This window comes from Microcebus murinus, chromosome 2, assembly GCF_040939455.1.
Source record: "Microcebus murinus isolate Inina chromosome 2, M.murinus_Inina_mat1.0, whole genome shotgun sequence".
NCBI lineage: Eukaryota > Metazoa > Chordata > Mammalia > Primates > Cheirogaleidae > Microcebus > Microcebus murinus.
This window is the reverse complement of record NC_134105.1, coordinates 59,125,395-59,139,455: the sequence shown is the minus strand read 5'-3', so window position 1 is coordinate 59,139,455 and position 14,061 is coordinate 59,125,395.

The following is a 14,061-nucleotide window of genomic DNA, read 5'->3' as shown; positions in this document are numbered from 1 at the left end:
ACTTCATAAAAAACACAATACCTTTAAATGCTCCACTGGGTTTTCCTTTCAGTGTTGATGAATTTGTTCAGTAAAGTTTCTCTTACTAGAAATATTGCAATATGTAGGCATCTTTTACATTGTTATTTTTTATCTTCTACATTAGAATGTGCGTGTATATATATATATATATATATAGAGAGAGAGAGAGAGAGAGAGAGAGAACGCTAATCATTTCATTAACATTTTAATCCATAGAATGAATAACCTTTAACATAGGTACTGTGTTGGACATTAATGTAATTGTTTTCCACTGAGAAAGACACATACATGTGTATATAATATTCTCTTTACAAAGCAACTAAGCATGCATATCAAATATAATATTGTATGAAAAAGAAAATTGGCTGATTAGAGTAGGGGACAGAGAGATATATTGAATCACAGACCTAGGAAAGATAATAGAGGCCACCCTATTCAGGCTTAATTATTAATATTATACAAATGAGGAAACAGAAGCCAGGAGAGAGTATTAATTTCCTAAAGGTCACACAACTAACAAATGACAGAGATAAAATTAAAACTCGGGTGCCCTTACTTCCACTTCTATACCTTTTGCATTGTGTCCTGCTCCTTTAACATCATTTTTCCAAATGGCTTTAAATTATGCATTTTTAGGAATGTGCCACACCAGCCTCATGTAGTACAGTTATAAATGATTTTTGGTAATAGGATCTGCTTGACATCAACATGCAACTTTAAACCTAAAGTGTGAGCAATAATATTGTTTCTCCATGTTTCACGGCTTTCTATTATCTTTAAGATAAAACTTTTCTATAGTTTAGAACCCATTTGGCCTTAGGTTTGAGAATATTAAAATGTCATCTATTGAAAATATACCTCATTTGCTTTTATTTTCCAAATTAAGGCCAGTTACTTAAAACAGAATAGACAATTAGTAACAGAACCAAAACGCAAATTGTCCTTTCATTTCTTTTTTTCAGGTAGGGAATTAACAATAGAATTCTGTGGGCAGAAGATAGATAGGCCTCTGAAACCAAAGCTGTACCCGGGGCAGTTGTCATATCTGGAAATCAGGCCACAATGCTAAGTTAGAAAAAGGGAAAGTCTCTATCATTTGCATCAATGTAAGTTTAATGAACATTTTTATCATTTATTCATTTTTAGTACACAATATAACTCCTTTTGGTATTTTCCATATGTTAGGAAATGCTAGGTATAGGAAATGTATCTAGTTTTTGAATCAAAGGAAATATTTTGATTTTAGATTGAAAACATTAAACATAATACACTATGCTTTCTGAAGCACAACAGATTTTAAGCAGATCTAAAAAAATTGGATTAAAAAAACAAATATAACTATCTTTATTTATGCGTGTAACTAGAGTAAGAAGGCTAAATTTTTCAGATACCCAGAAATGATTTATAGCTAGCAATTACCTACTCCATTCAATATAAACAGGATCATAATTCATATTGCATGATCTAGAGTACATTCAAAAATACATAATGCTATTCTGAAAAACATGTTTCTCCTTATATCATCTCTCATGTTCAGCACCACAGCCTTAAAGTGAATTTTTTAAAAATAAGTAATTTATGTTATTATGTCTCAGAGAAGAAGAAGGAAGTACTTTTAGGAAGGAGCTTGAAATTTTAGAAACTTTTAAGAGTAGAAAATTGGAGATATTGTAATGGAGAGTATTCATTTTGTTATGGGAAGAACAAAGCTTTCTTTTAATGGATGCATACTTCACAGCAGTTTGAAAATTAGAGAAATATAAGAGTTTCAGCTTGAAGAAAGGGCCAAGCAAACCCCAAAGCTGACAAAATATTAAGTGGCAACTATAGGCAAAGCATGAGGTGAAGCATTATGCCCTCAGGAGTGAAGCCTGAACGTTGTAATAGAATTAACAAAAAATGAACTTCAGATAAGAAACTCAAAGCACACTTTTGTTTTACATTTTGAAAATTAGACAACGTAATGGAATATACTCACAGCTCAACTAGAAAAAAAAAAAAATTAGAAATCCGAGCCCAGGAAAATGATTTTCCAGGATAGCACTTTTCTAGGAAATGTCATATTCTTAAACTTCTCTTTTATTAAAACTAAACATCATACATTGTTGCCACAAACTAAAATGACCCCTAGCGTTTGGAAATAGATTCCTTGCAGTGAATCACAGGCACCAAATATCATTGATAAATACAGGAATGTCAGCACACTCATTTTATCACTTCCTGTAACACAATAGGCTGCATTAGTCAACACAAAAAGACACAATCAAAGTGTATGATAAAGGAAATCGCCTTTCTCGTGTTCATTAAATAAAAGAATATATAATCCTCAGATCCACTCAAGTGATTTTAGATTTTTGTCATCCAAAAAGGGCTTTTCTTTCATTACACAATACATGTTTATAGCAATGAGTTATAGCAGATGTGGTACGAGGAGAAAAAAGGCAGGATATTTTAATAAAAATTCTGGTAGCATCGTCAAGGACGATCAATGTGCGGAAGAATTTCAAGGCGAGTTTTTTGAGTGGTAAAATTACCTCTATATGGGAAATCGTAGTTTTTATGGACTAAATGGAAAAGTACTCAAGCTGTTTTAGCTGTGCAAATCATTAGATATATTACAAGGAAACTCTAAAACTTAAAAGTATTTAAAAGCACTTGTATCATTAAACCTACACAAATGAATTCTGCGGTAGCCACTTAATGTTTATGTCTTGAAGAACAAATTTTGGGGGAGAATATAATATTAAGGAATAGAGTTCTCACAGTGTATCAAAGAAGTGCCACATATACATTGTAAAGAAATCTCTTTACTAAGAAAAACACTACTGAAAGAGTGTTGCTTTATGATACAATAATAACTAAACAATTTTATGATCTTTTTAATATTTGTGGCAAATAAATAAAACTATTAAATACCAGTCACCGTAGTGTAGAGAAGCAATGGGGATTAAAACAAAAATTAACTAAAAACCTCCATTGATTATAATTAATGCATAATGAAACATTAAAGTACAAAGTACAGGCATATGTTTTAAGATTTTCATAAATTACCAATCATAAAGATTGATATTTATGTTGAAAATAAGAAGTTTTATTTGCACTGCATTATGTATAAATGAAAAATAGAAAAAAATGAAAGAACTAATAAAATATAGATTTATGATATAGGTTAAAAATGAAAACTACTAACATCGAAGCATAATGTAATTAATTTCAGAAAAAATACTACATACATATGCATATTTAAAATATACACAACTACTTTCAATATATGCTCTGAATTCTGCTCTGAGCCTAATTTGAAAGCTTTCTGGAAGAAAAAACATACCACGCTTCCTGTGTGCTTATTGCTACCAGAGTAATTATCTAAGAAGAATATGCCATGATGATAAACTTCATTACTCAATAACATTAGTAAACATTAAAATATTTAAAGAATACTGTGCTGCATTATGGCTTATTCTATTTAAATCTCACAATTACAGCAGTCTTTTCTACTTGTATTTCTCTATGGAATGAATTGCTAGAATTTGATAATCTGCTGCTAATGCAAGCTGATATTACAGTCATATGACCTAATTAAACATCAGGATTCATATTTTAAATATATAATTACCAGAGTGTCAGTTTTAAAAATGTAATTACTAGTTTGTACTTTAATAGCAAAAATTGGTGTTCGTGTCAACAGACTATAGAAAGTTTTCTGGAAAATGTTTTTCTTCTCTGATTGTAAAGAAACAATAAAAAATCTCAGTGTTGAAACCCATATTAATATTTATTTTCACGGAATAAATTCCCTTGTCTTTTATCATTGTGAAAATTTCCACAATTATACCATGTGTAATTTTTTACTGTTGCTTGGAATCCATTCATCTTTTCTTATAGAAGCATATTTTCATTTTTGGCATTTGAGAAATTCACATACAATGCTAGCGTGACATGTAACTGAAGCAACAAATTTCCATTATTTTAAAACAAAATAGACTAAAGATGTGGGGCTTTGGGGAAGAATTTTTCATTTCTGAATTGCACAAAATCATTCATAATTACCTCTTAGTGATTTCAATATCACAAATCCCTTCTGATTAGCCCTCTTAAAAAAGGAGACAAACCCTGCTTCAGAATTGTTTGGCCCTGTTGGAAGCCCTGTCTTAGAGAACGACAGATTATGTAATTAAATTGAATCGTGTATTTTCCATAGAAAGAAGGCATGATACTGGAAATGATGCAAGCTATATGCTCATTTCTATATTTAGACTGCTCAGTGTAGACAGGGCAGCAGGCCACTGACCCACCGACCAAGTTAAAGGATCATATGTAGCTTTTCAATTTAAAAAATATGGAAAGGCAGAAAAAAGTAGTGTTACAGAAATGGCTGTTGAAATGTAACCCTTTTAAAGAACAATTCTTCATCCATTGAGTGAAAGAATGTCCCCACAAATAGTATTTTCCTATTTAGGGACTGATTTACTTGCAGTGCAGTATAGAAAAGTCTGGGGAAACAGTTTAAGTTTAGGATCCAAAAAGGAGATCCAGGCAAGAAAGCAAAATCGTTAAGTTCACGGAGGAACACATTCCAAATACCTCCTTAAGTTTGTAAGTGAAAATACAAATGTGATATTTAAGAAAAATGCTCTTTTGTCTTTTAAATGAAAAGTGTAAACTAGAGATGACAAGGATAAACCAGATGTTACTGTGACTATATCTCACACACAATAGCAGTAGGAAGGAAACAAATCACTAAAGAGTTCCCAGCATTTGATTATCATTATTTTTGTTTTAAGGCCAACATTTCTTACCAGCCTTTACATCTAGATTTTCTTAATTTATTTCTACTTTTCTACCACCAAACCTTAATTGTAGCCTTAAGTGCTCGGCTATGCTGTATTTTGAACTCCTCAGCACTGCACTCTAAATTGAAAGTGTACTATTTACATTTCAGCTACATAATCACAAAGAAAATCAGTGTCACAAAGTCCCTCAAAATCAAGGAGTTGAAAATAATCCATCAATGATGGCACAAAACCTAAAATAAGTTGTCATCAGGAACCATCAATCTTAGAATGATTGTTTTAAAGTAACAGAAATGGATCATTTATGGACTTTGTGATTAAATGTAGATAGTTAAATTTTGTAGCTATTTGCTATCTAAGGATTGAACATTATAGCTAACATAAAGAATAGAAACAACTGCATGAGGAATAGGAACATTAAGAGTACAAAAGGAAACAATTTGACATGGAAATTTATAATCCGGATAAATTTAACTATACTTACCCAATCTTTTTCTAGGACACGTGTAAATTTAATACATATATACTGAGAAAGCAATTTCCTTATAGGCTTATACACAAATAAATATATAAATTCATCCTTTGAATTTGTATAAAATGATATTGGTTATGAATCCTTACATATGTCCTTGCTATGTGAAATATATTTAAAGATGTGAAGATGATCTTACAATTCTAACTAAATGCATATTTTAGACTCAGACTAAAAACTTGAAGTAAATTTTGCTCCCAATATTTCTTTCATTTTACTCTTCGGATATAATTTTAATGGTGTCCTTTAATAACAAAGGTGAAAACTTCTGGATAAATAGCTTTTGCTATTAAAATACTGCATGACTAAAATATCATTTGACATTAGATAATCTAATTTATTATAAGGGTAAGTGTAAGTTGTGTTTTCTGAATATTATTTCTTCTTAAAAATAAAACCGTCAAAAATATTCTAGAATTGGTCATATAAAGAAAATAAACCAAAGCCCCCACTCAGTCTTAAAAGATGCTCAAACTGCTCTGCTGTGTCCACTGTGTGTAGTACTCTGCCACCTGGTGGCGAATTGTGAAAAATCAGACAATGTGTTTGGGCATTACATTTCCTCTCCTCTTTACCCTCCCTTTTATAGAACTGATGACTTAAACTTCAATTTGATAATATGCCTGTTGCTGTGGAAAACACTGGGTAGTTTATGTGACTTACTCATTTGCTTTTGCCTCATTTCAAAGCATTGGTAAAAGTTAGCCTCAAAGATTAACAGGAGGTTTGAATAAGTTACTGGCAATTGTTAAGTAGAATGAAATTAGCCAAAATTTCTTAAATCTCTGCATAGTGCTTTTCTCCAGGGAGTTAAGAACAGTTTATTTAAGTCTTAACATGTTACAGAGCTATTTTCCGTAGGGATAGGTATTAAGTCATGAAAATTTGAGGAATAAAAGAATTCATTAAATGAATATAATGAGACAGCATTCAGTGTATTAATATAAACATTCCTGCTGCTACATTGCAGAGAAATGAACTTGGTTGACAGTTTTAGACGTCATTTCTGTCAACATATCTCGTGGATGATATAAACTATAAGATCCAGCCTTTGAATAATGATCATTTACTGATTATTATATACTGATGAACTATTCCATAATTACAGAAGGAGAAGGAGAAAAAGAAGAGAAAAAAAAGAAGTAGAGAAAAGAAAAGAAAGAAGAAAGAAAGAAAGATTGGTCTCATGAACACACCTAGTGTTCAGAACTTAGTTTCTAAATGCTAATTCCCACAAAAAGGAACTGGGGCTCTTTTTGGCTGATTCTGTGGCTGGGGACAGTGAATGTGTCCTCAGCCTAGAACATCTTTTTTGTGCAAGATAATAAGGAAATGCTCAAAAACTGATGGAGACATGTCAAACACAGGGGCCAACTTGAAGGGACTTCCACTGGCCAAATATGGAACAATATAAGTATTAAAATAAATAATGATAGCAATCGATTATAACCCATTGAATAAAAGGATCCATGAGTTCATATGATTTGTGTGTGTGTACGTGTATGGGGTGAAGGTGAACTTTTCCTTTGAAGCTGGATACCCACTAAAAAAAAATGTAGAAGGAATAATGGAGATAGTGAATCACCATTTTGCAATCATAATAATAATTTATTCAGACAAGAATGATCAACATATGCTAAAACTAGTGGGTAAAAATTTGATGAGGAATAGTTTATTTATATATGTTCGAAGTGTAACATTCCACAAATTTCTTGTTAATTCCAAAAGGAAAACTTACTGTTAGGGTGGAGAAACCTAGCAGACACCACAGTGACTAAGTGATCAAAGTTAACATTACCAACAATGGTACGATCTGAAGTTATGTGGCTCTTGAAGTGGTACACTGACAAGAACACATCATTTATGTACTGTTCTTTCCCAAAATGTATAACCTGAATCTAAATTATAAATGAATATGAGAAAAATATAAATTGATGGCCATTAAAAAAATCTTCCTGTATTCTTTAAGACTGTCAATGTTATTAAAGACAAAGGGTTTTTAACTAATTATTAATGAATAAACAAGACTAAAGAAAATGAAACTAAAGGCAATTCAATTTATCCCATAAATAATATCATTGGGACAATTGATGATATTTGAATAAGGTTTTTAGTTTATATAATGATGTTGTATGACTTAAATCTCTCAATTTTTATAATTGTGCTGAGATTATATGAGACTGTCCTTGTTCCAATCAAATATAATTGAAATACTTAAGAGTAAAAAGACATATTTTCAACTTATTCTTAAAAGTTTATATATTTATATGAGATTATACATATATACTGTATATGATAAATAGATATATATTTACATAAGAGAGAGAGATGTGTGGTCAGTCTGAGTAAAGTATACAGGGTTTTTTTTGTACTATTATAACTTTTTTTTAGATTTGAAATTATTTCAAAATAAAAAAGGTTTTCAAAAGGCTTGGTGTAAAGAAAAAGACAGGACCTATCACTTTTAGTCACAAGGCATATTTTAGAATGCTAGGGTCTGAAAATTTGGATTTTTTTTTTTCAGATATAAAGCATAATATTATGCACATAGTGACCTCATTTTGACCTTCATTTTTTTTACTTCAGTGCTTTAATTTTATCAATCGTATTACTAAGATTCTTCCAATAAATGTACAGTAATAGAATTTAGTTAGAAATTTTGTCATTTGTCTATAAAACAATAAATAATACTCCTGAACTCTCACACATATAATTGATTTATAAATAAAAATGGTTTTGGAAGTACTTGTTGAAAACCAACAATGTATTATAAGATAGTGGAGATAGAAAAATGATGGAAATACAGCTTTCTCCCTCAGTTATTTAGAGTTTACTAGGGTGTTGGTGATGAATGTATGTGGATGTATATAATTAATAAATATCAAGTTACTCTGTGGTTTGCGTGGATATAGAAGTCTAAATAAAATGCTATGGATATATAGTGATAGAAAAGTGCTGTGAGAAAACAGGAATGGAGGATGTTAATTTTAAAATAGATTATTAGGGAAGTTTCTCAAAAGGGGCAACATTTGAGCTGGGTCTTGATTGATGAATTTAAAGAGTATCAAAGATTGTAGGTAAGTGCCAATACAAACAAAGTCTGTAATGATGTTACTGGAAGGAAATCTCCATGAAGGTAGAAACTTTGTCCTGTTCTATGTGGTTGACACATAGAAGGGCTCAATAAATATTGTCAAATAAATGCAATTGTTTAATGCATGTATAAATGTCAGGTAAACAATTTGATCATTGAGAAAGAGTTCACTCTCCTTTTGCATGGCTTGTATTTGGTGGTGGTAGGGACTTTCTTTTTAATTATCCTTGGATTAAGTAAAAAAGGTAGGTCATTTCTATGACACAGATGTGTGAAAAGTTTGTGTTAACAAAATTTACAGAAATATCTGGAAAAGGGTACATAGAAAGCATTCTTGGAACCTTTAAATAATCTGCCTCTGATTTGAAAATGAATGAAACAAAATTTATAGAAATAATAAAATACAGTCTTTGAAATATAAAACTCAAAGGGCTACCTAGACAATAGATTAGACACAGCTTAAGAGGGAGTTAACTGAAAGATAACCTGAGTAAATGACATAGAATGAAGGAAATAAAAATAAAGAGAAAGAAATAAAGGACATTGAAACTGGAAAGTAAGAGGTCAAATTGTCCTTGTTTGCATATGATAATGATCTTATATCTGGAGAGACCTAAAGACTCCACAAAAATTATTAGAACTGATAAACAAGTTCTGGAGAGCTGCAGGATACAAAATCAACATATTAATACAAAAATCAGTAGGATTTCTATATGCCAACAGTAAACAATCTGAAAAAGAAAACAAGAAAGTTATCTATTTACAATAATTGGAAATAAAATATCTAAGAATAAACTTAACCAAAGAGGTTAAAGATCTCAATAATGAAAACTATGAGACATTGTTGAAAGAAATTGAAGAGGACAAAAAAAATGGAAAGATATTCCATGTCCATGGATTAGAAGAATCAGTATTGTTAAAATGTCCATACTACTCAAAGACATCTAAGATTCAATGCAGTCCTCATCAAAATACCAAGAACATTCTTCACAGAAACATAAAAACTAATCCTAAAATTTGTATGTAACCACAAAAGACCCAGAATAACCGAAGTCATCCTTAGCAAAAAGAACAAAATGGGAAGAATCACATTACCTGACTTCAAATTATATTACAGAGCTGTAGTAACCAAAACAACATGGTACTAAAATAAAAAGAGACAAATAGAACAATGGAACAGAATAGAGAACCCAGAAGTAAATCCACACATCTGTAGTGACCTTATATTTAACAAAGTTGCCAAGAATATACAGTGGGGGAAGGACAGTCTCTTCAATAAATGGTGCTGGGAAAACTGGATATCCATATGCAGAAGAATGAAACTACACCCTTATCTCTTGTCATTTACAAAAATCAAATCAAATGGATTCCATACTTAAACCTAAGACCTGAAACTATGAAATTACTAAAAGAAAACATTGGGGAAAGGCTTTAGGACATTGGTCTAAGCAAGGACTACTTGAGTAATACCTCTAAAGCACAAGCAACCAAAGCACAATTGGACAAATAAGACCACATTTAGCTAAAAAGCTTCTGTACAGCAAAGGAAACAATCAACAAAAGGAAGGAGCAACCCACAGAATGGGATAAAATATTTTCGAACTACCGCCATCAGGCAAAGTATTAATAACTACAAATATAAGGAGCTCCAACAACTCAATAGGAAAAAAAATCAAATAATCCAATTAAAAATGGGCAAAAGACCTGAATAGACATTTCTCAAACGAAGACATACAAATGGCCAACGGGTATTTGAAACAATTGTTATCATTGGTCATCAGAGAAATGCAAATCAAAACTACAATGAGATATCATCTCACCACAGTTAAAAAGGCTTTTATCAAAAAGACAGGAAATAACAAATGCTGGCAAGGATGTACAGAAAGGAGAACCCTCATACACTGTTGGCAGGAATGTAAATTAGTGCAACCACTATGGAGACCGGTATGAGGTTCTTCAGAAAATTAAAAATAGAACAGCCATGTGATCCAGAAATCCCACTGCTGAGTATATACCCAAAGGAGGAGAATTCAGTATATCAAGAAGATATCTGCACTCCCATCTTTATTTCAGCACTTTTCACAATAGCCAAGATTTGGAATCAACCTCAGTGTTAACCAATGGATAAACTGTGGTGCATATACACAATAGAATACTATATAGCCACAAAAAGAATGAAATCCTGTCATTTGCAACAACATAGATGGAAATGGAGAACATTATGTTAAATGAAATAAGCCAAGCACAGAAAGGCAAATCTTGCATGTTCTAACTTGTATGTCCGAGCTAAACATTAAAACAATCGATCTCATGGAAACAGAGAGTAGAATGATTATTACCAGAGGCTGGGAAGGGAACCAGGGAGGGAAGGATAAAGTAGGAATGGTTAATGGTGCAAAACTATAGTTAGATAGATAGAATGAACAATATTTGATAACACAATGAAGTGACTATAATGAACAATAAGTTAGGGTATACTTTAAAATAACTAAAAGAGTAGAATCGGAATATTCCTAACATAAAGAAATGATAAATGCTTGAGATGATGGATACCCCAATTACCCTTATTTGATTAGTTCACATTGTATGCCTGTATCAAAACATCACATGTACCCTATAAAGATATACAACTATTATGTACCCATAATATTAATAATAATAATAACGATAAATGAAGAGAAGATGGGAAAGGGGAATGAAAATGTTAACCAATATGGAGAATAAATCCATTAAGAGATCCAATGTCTGAGTAGTAGACTAATAGTAGTTTCAGAAGGAAAGAACAGAAATGAGGAGCGATAAGGAGAGGCATAAACTATGGACTTTAAAAATATTATATCAATATCAGACCATCAATTGTAACAAAAGTACCGCACTAATGTAAGATAATAGGGGGGTAGATGAAGGGAGTATATGGGAACCATCTGAACTTTTTCCTTTCAATTTTTCTGTAAACCTAAAACTGCTCTAAAAAATCTATTAAAATAAATGAACAAATAAAATATGCAATGAGTTATAATTATACTTCAAATTGAACCATATTCAAGACAAAAACAAAAAGGGCTGAGAAATATATGCTTAGCAAGAATAGAATGCATAAAAATCCAGGACATTTGGCTGGGTGCTCATACCTGTAATGTCAGCACTTTGGGAGGCTTAGGTGGGAGGATCACTTGAGGCCCAGAGTTTGAGGCCAGCCTTGGCAACACAGCAAGACACTGTCACTAAAATAAGTAAGTCAGTAAATAAAATAAATAAATAAATAAATAAATAAATAAATAAATAAATAAATAAATAAAATTAGCCTATAGTCTTAGCTACTCTGGAGGCTGGGGCAAGAGGATCACTTGAGCCCAGGAGTTGGAGGCTACAGTGAGCTATGATTGAGCCACTACACTCTAGCCTGGGCAAGGGAGGGAGACCTTGTCTCAATCAATCAATAAATCAATCCAGGACATTAAAATATTATTGGGTTTTAAAACATTAGCATTTATAGATATTAAAATCCTATGGTATTAAGTAAACCTGCATGTTGAAAGCAGCATGAAAGAGCACAGAAATGAGAAGCTTGAGGGATTATAGTCCGTTTTTATAGACCCAAATCCTAACCAAAAAATACCTATTATTACACACCCTATATGGGAGTGTTAGATTTACTTCCCCACCACCAATCAAAGCCAGTTCAAGGCCCCATCCATAAGGATGAAAGTAATGCTATTTTTCAGGGTTCTTCAACACTTAAACCAGGAAATTATAAAAGTTCTTTCAAAATGGGGAAAGCACTTGTTTTCATAACATGGTGCTCATCACTGCCTTTGGTCACATTTGAAATCAGGCGACTCTGAAAAGAGGCTCCACTTTAAGTTTAGCCACTGAAATCTTTGACTTGGCTTCCAAAACATTCACGAGGAGCGCTCAGTCCTTGCAGGGCTCCAGACAGCCATCCATGGTCCTGCCACCGGAGGGCTCCACGTGTGAGCAGGTGCAAAACCTGTCACCTCACAGAACCTGCAGCACTCTGCCTCTTTCCTTATGGGGGTGGTGGGAGAGTTAACAAACAGGCGAGCCAGAAGGCACCCATTCCCCTTCCGCGCAGGGCTCGCTTCACGGGAGTGAGACCTGCGCAGTTGCACCCTGCCCCTGCACTTGATTTGATGCGCCGCTGCTGCAATCTTGTAATTCTTGAACATTTTTTAAGGGGCCCCACGTTTTCTTTTCGCACTGTCCTTATTAGTCTGTTCTGTTTTAATCTCTTATTTATTATGTAATACACTAACATAATAATATAGTTTGACTCTCCACAAAGTTTTACCCATGGGTTGCCTACGGTGCTGTTCTCAGGGACCAAGCAAAGAAGTGTAAACGATTGAAGCAGGTGCGTCAGGGAGCCAGCAGGGGGTGCTGCGTCTGCGGTGAATGGAGGAAAACAAGCCTCGTCCAAAAGGAGCAACCAGTACTTGTCTGGGTGAGTGTTCTCATGAGGACTGTGGGCCAATTGTAGCTAGATCTTTCCATTTTAAAACAACCACCAAAACCCACTAGAGATGTACTTTTTATTTTCAAATATGAAATCATCATGCTTTAAAATGTTGACTTAAGTAGGGAAAATATCCTGTGTTGACTTCCAGGCTTTAGGGTTGCAAAACCTTCAGCAACCTGAAGCAAGAGCAGCATAGCACAAAATCTGGGAGGTGGACAGCATTAAAAGAAAGGATCTCTAGCTATCTGGATGAGGCTGCAAAGGTGTCCTCAACAATACACCAACAATTTGATATTATCAATTTAAAAAATAAATTAGACTTCTGATTCTGGGAAGATGGAATAGACATACTTTTCCCTATTCCTTCCACTAAGTGCAATTGAAAACTTTGGACAGTACATATAAAACAAACATGACTCTGAAAGGGAGAGAAAGTGGACCAGCTAGGCATCTTGGGTTAAAAGTGGAATGGATGAGATGGCTACAGTGAGGAGAGAAATGCAAAATGAGGGCCAAAGAAAGAAATTTGGGGATGCCTCCAGAGTTATTACTCTTTGATTTACAATGAGAACAACATAGGAGCTTTTTAAAAAATAATCCAATCCTTAGTATCCCTCCATGGAGATTCATGGGTGCTTTCTATATTTTTTCAAGGCTCTACAGATAATTCTATGGTGCAATATATGTTGAAAACAGCTAAATCACTGGAGGGAAAAAGAACTAAGAAGGATTTGCCATAAACAGGGAAGTGATTCAGAAGATAGCATTCAGGAAGCTAAGGAAGCGGCAGATTCATGGATGTGAGAGTGGCCAACAGCACCAAATTCTGTAGGACAGTAAAGAGATTGAGGACTCAAAGGAAGTTCTTTCTTGAATAATGAAACAAAGACTGCATTTGAAGGCTTCTTAAATGTTGTGGGAATACTAAAATAAATTAGGTCTGTATATATCAGTATCTTATTTTATAGGCCAATAAGGGAGCAGTTCAGGGCAATGATAGTAAAAAGGAGTAAAGAAAGAACCTTACACTAACTTTAGAACTGCCTAGACACCATCCCTGATGACTTTATTAAGAGGACAATAGATGTCTATGAAGTCAACCTATTTTAAAAATGATAGTACAAAATGCTGTCAGAAGGCA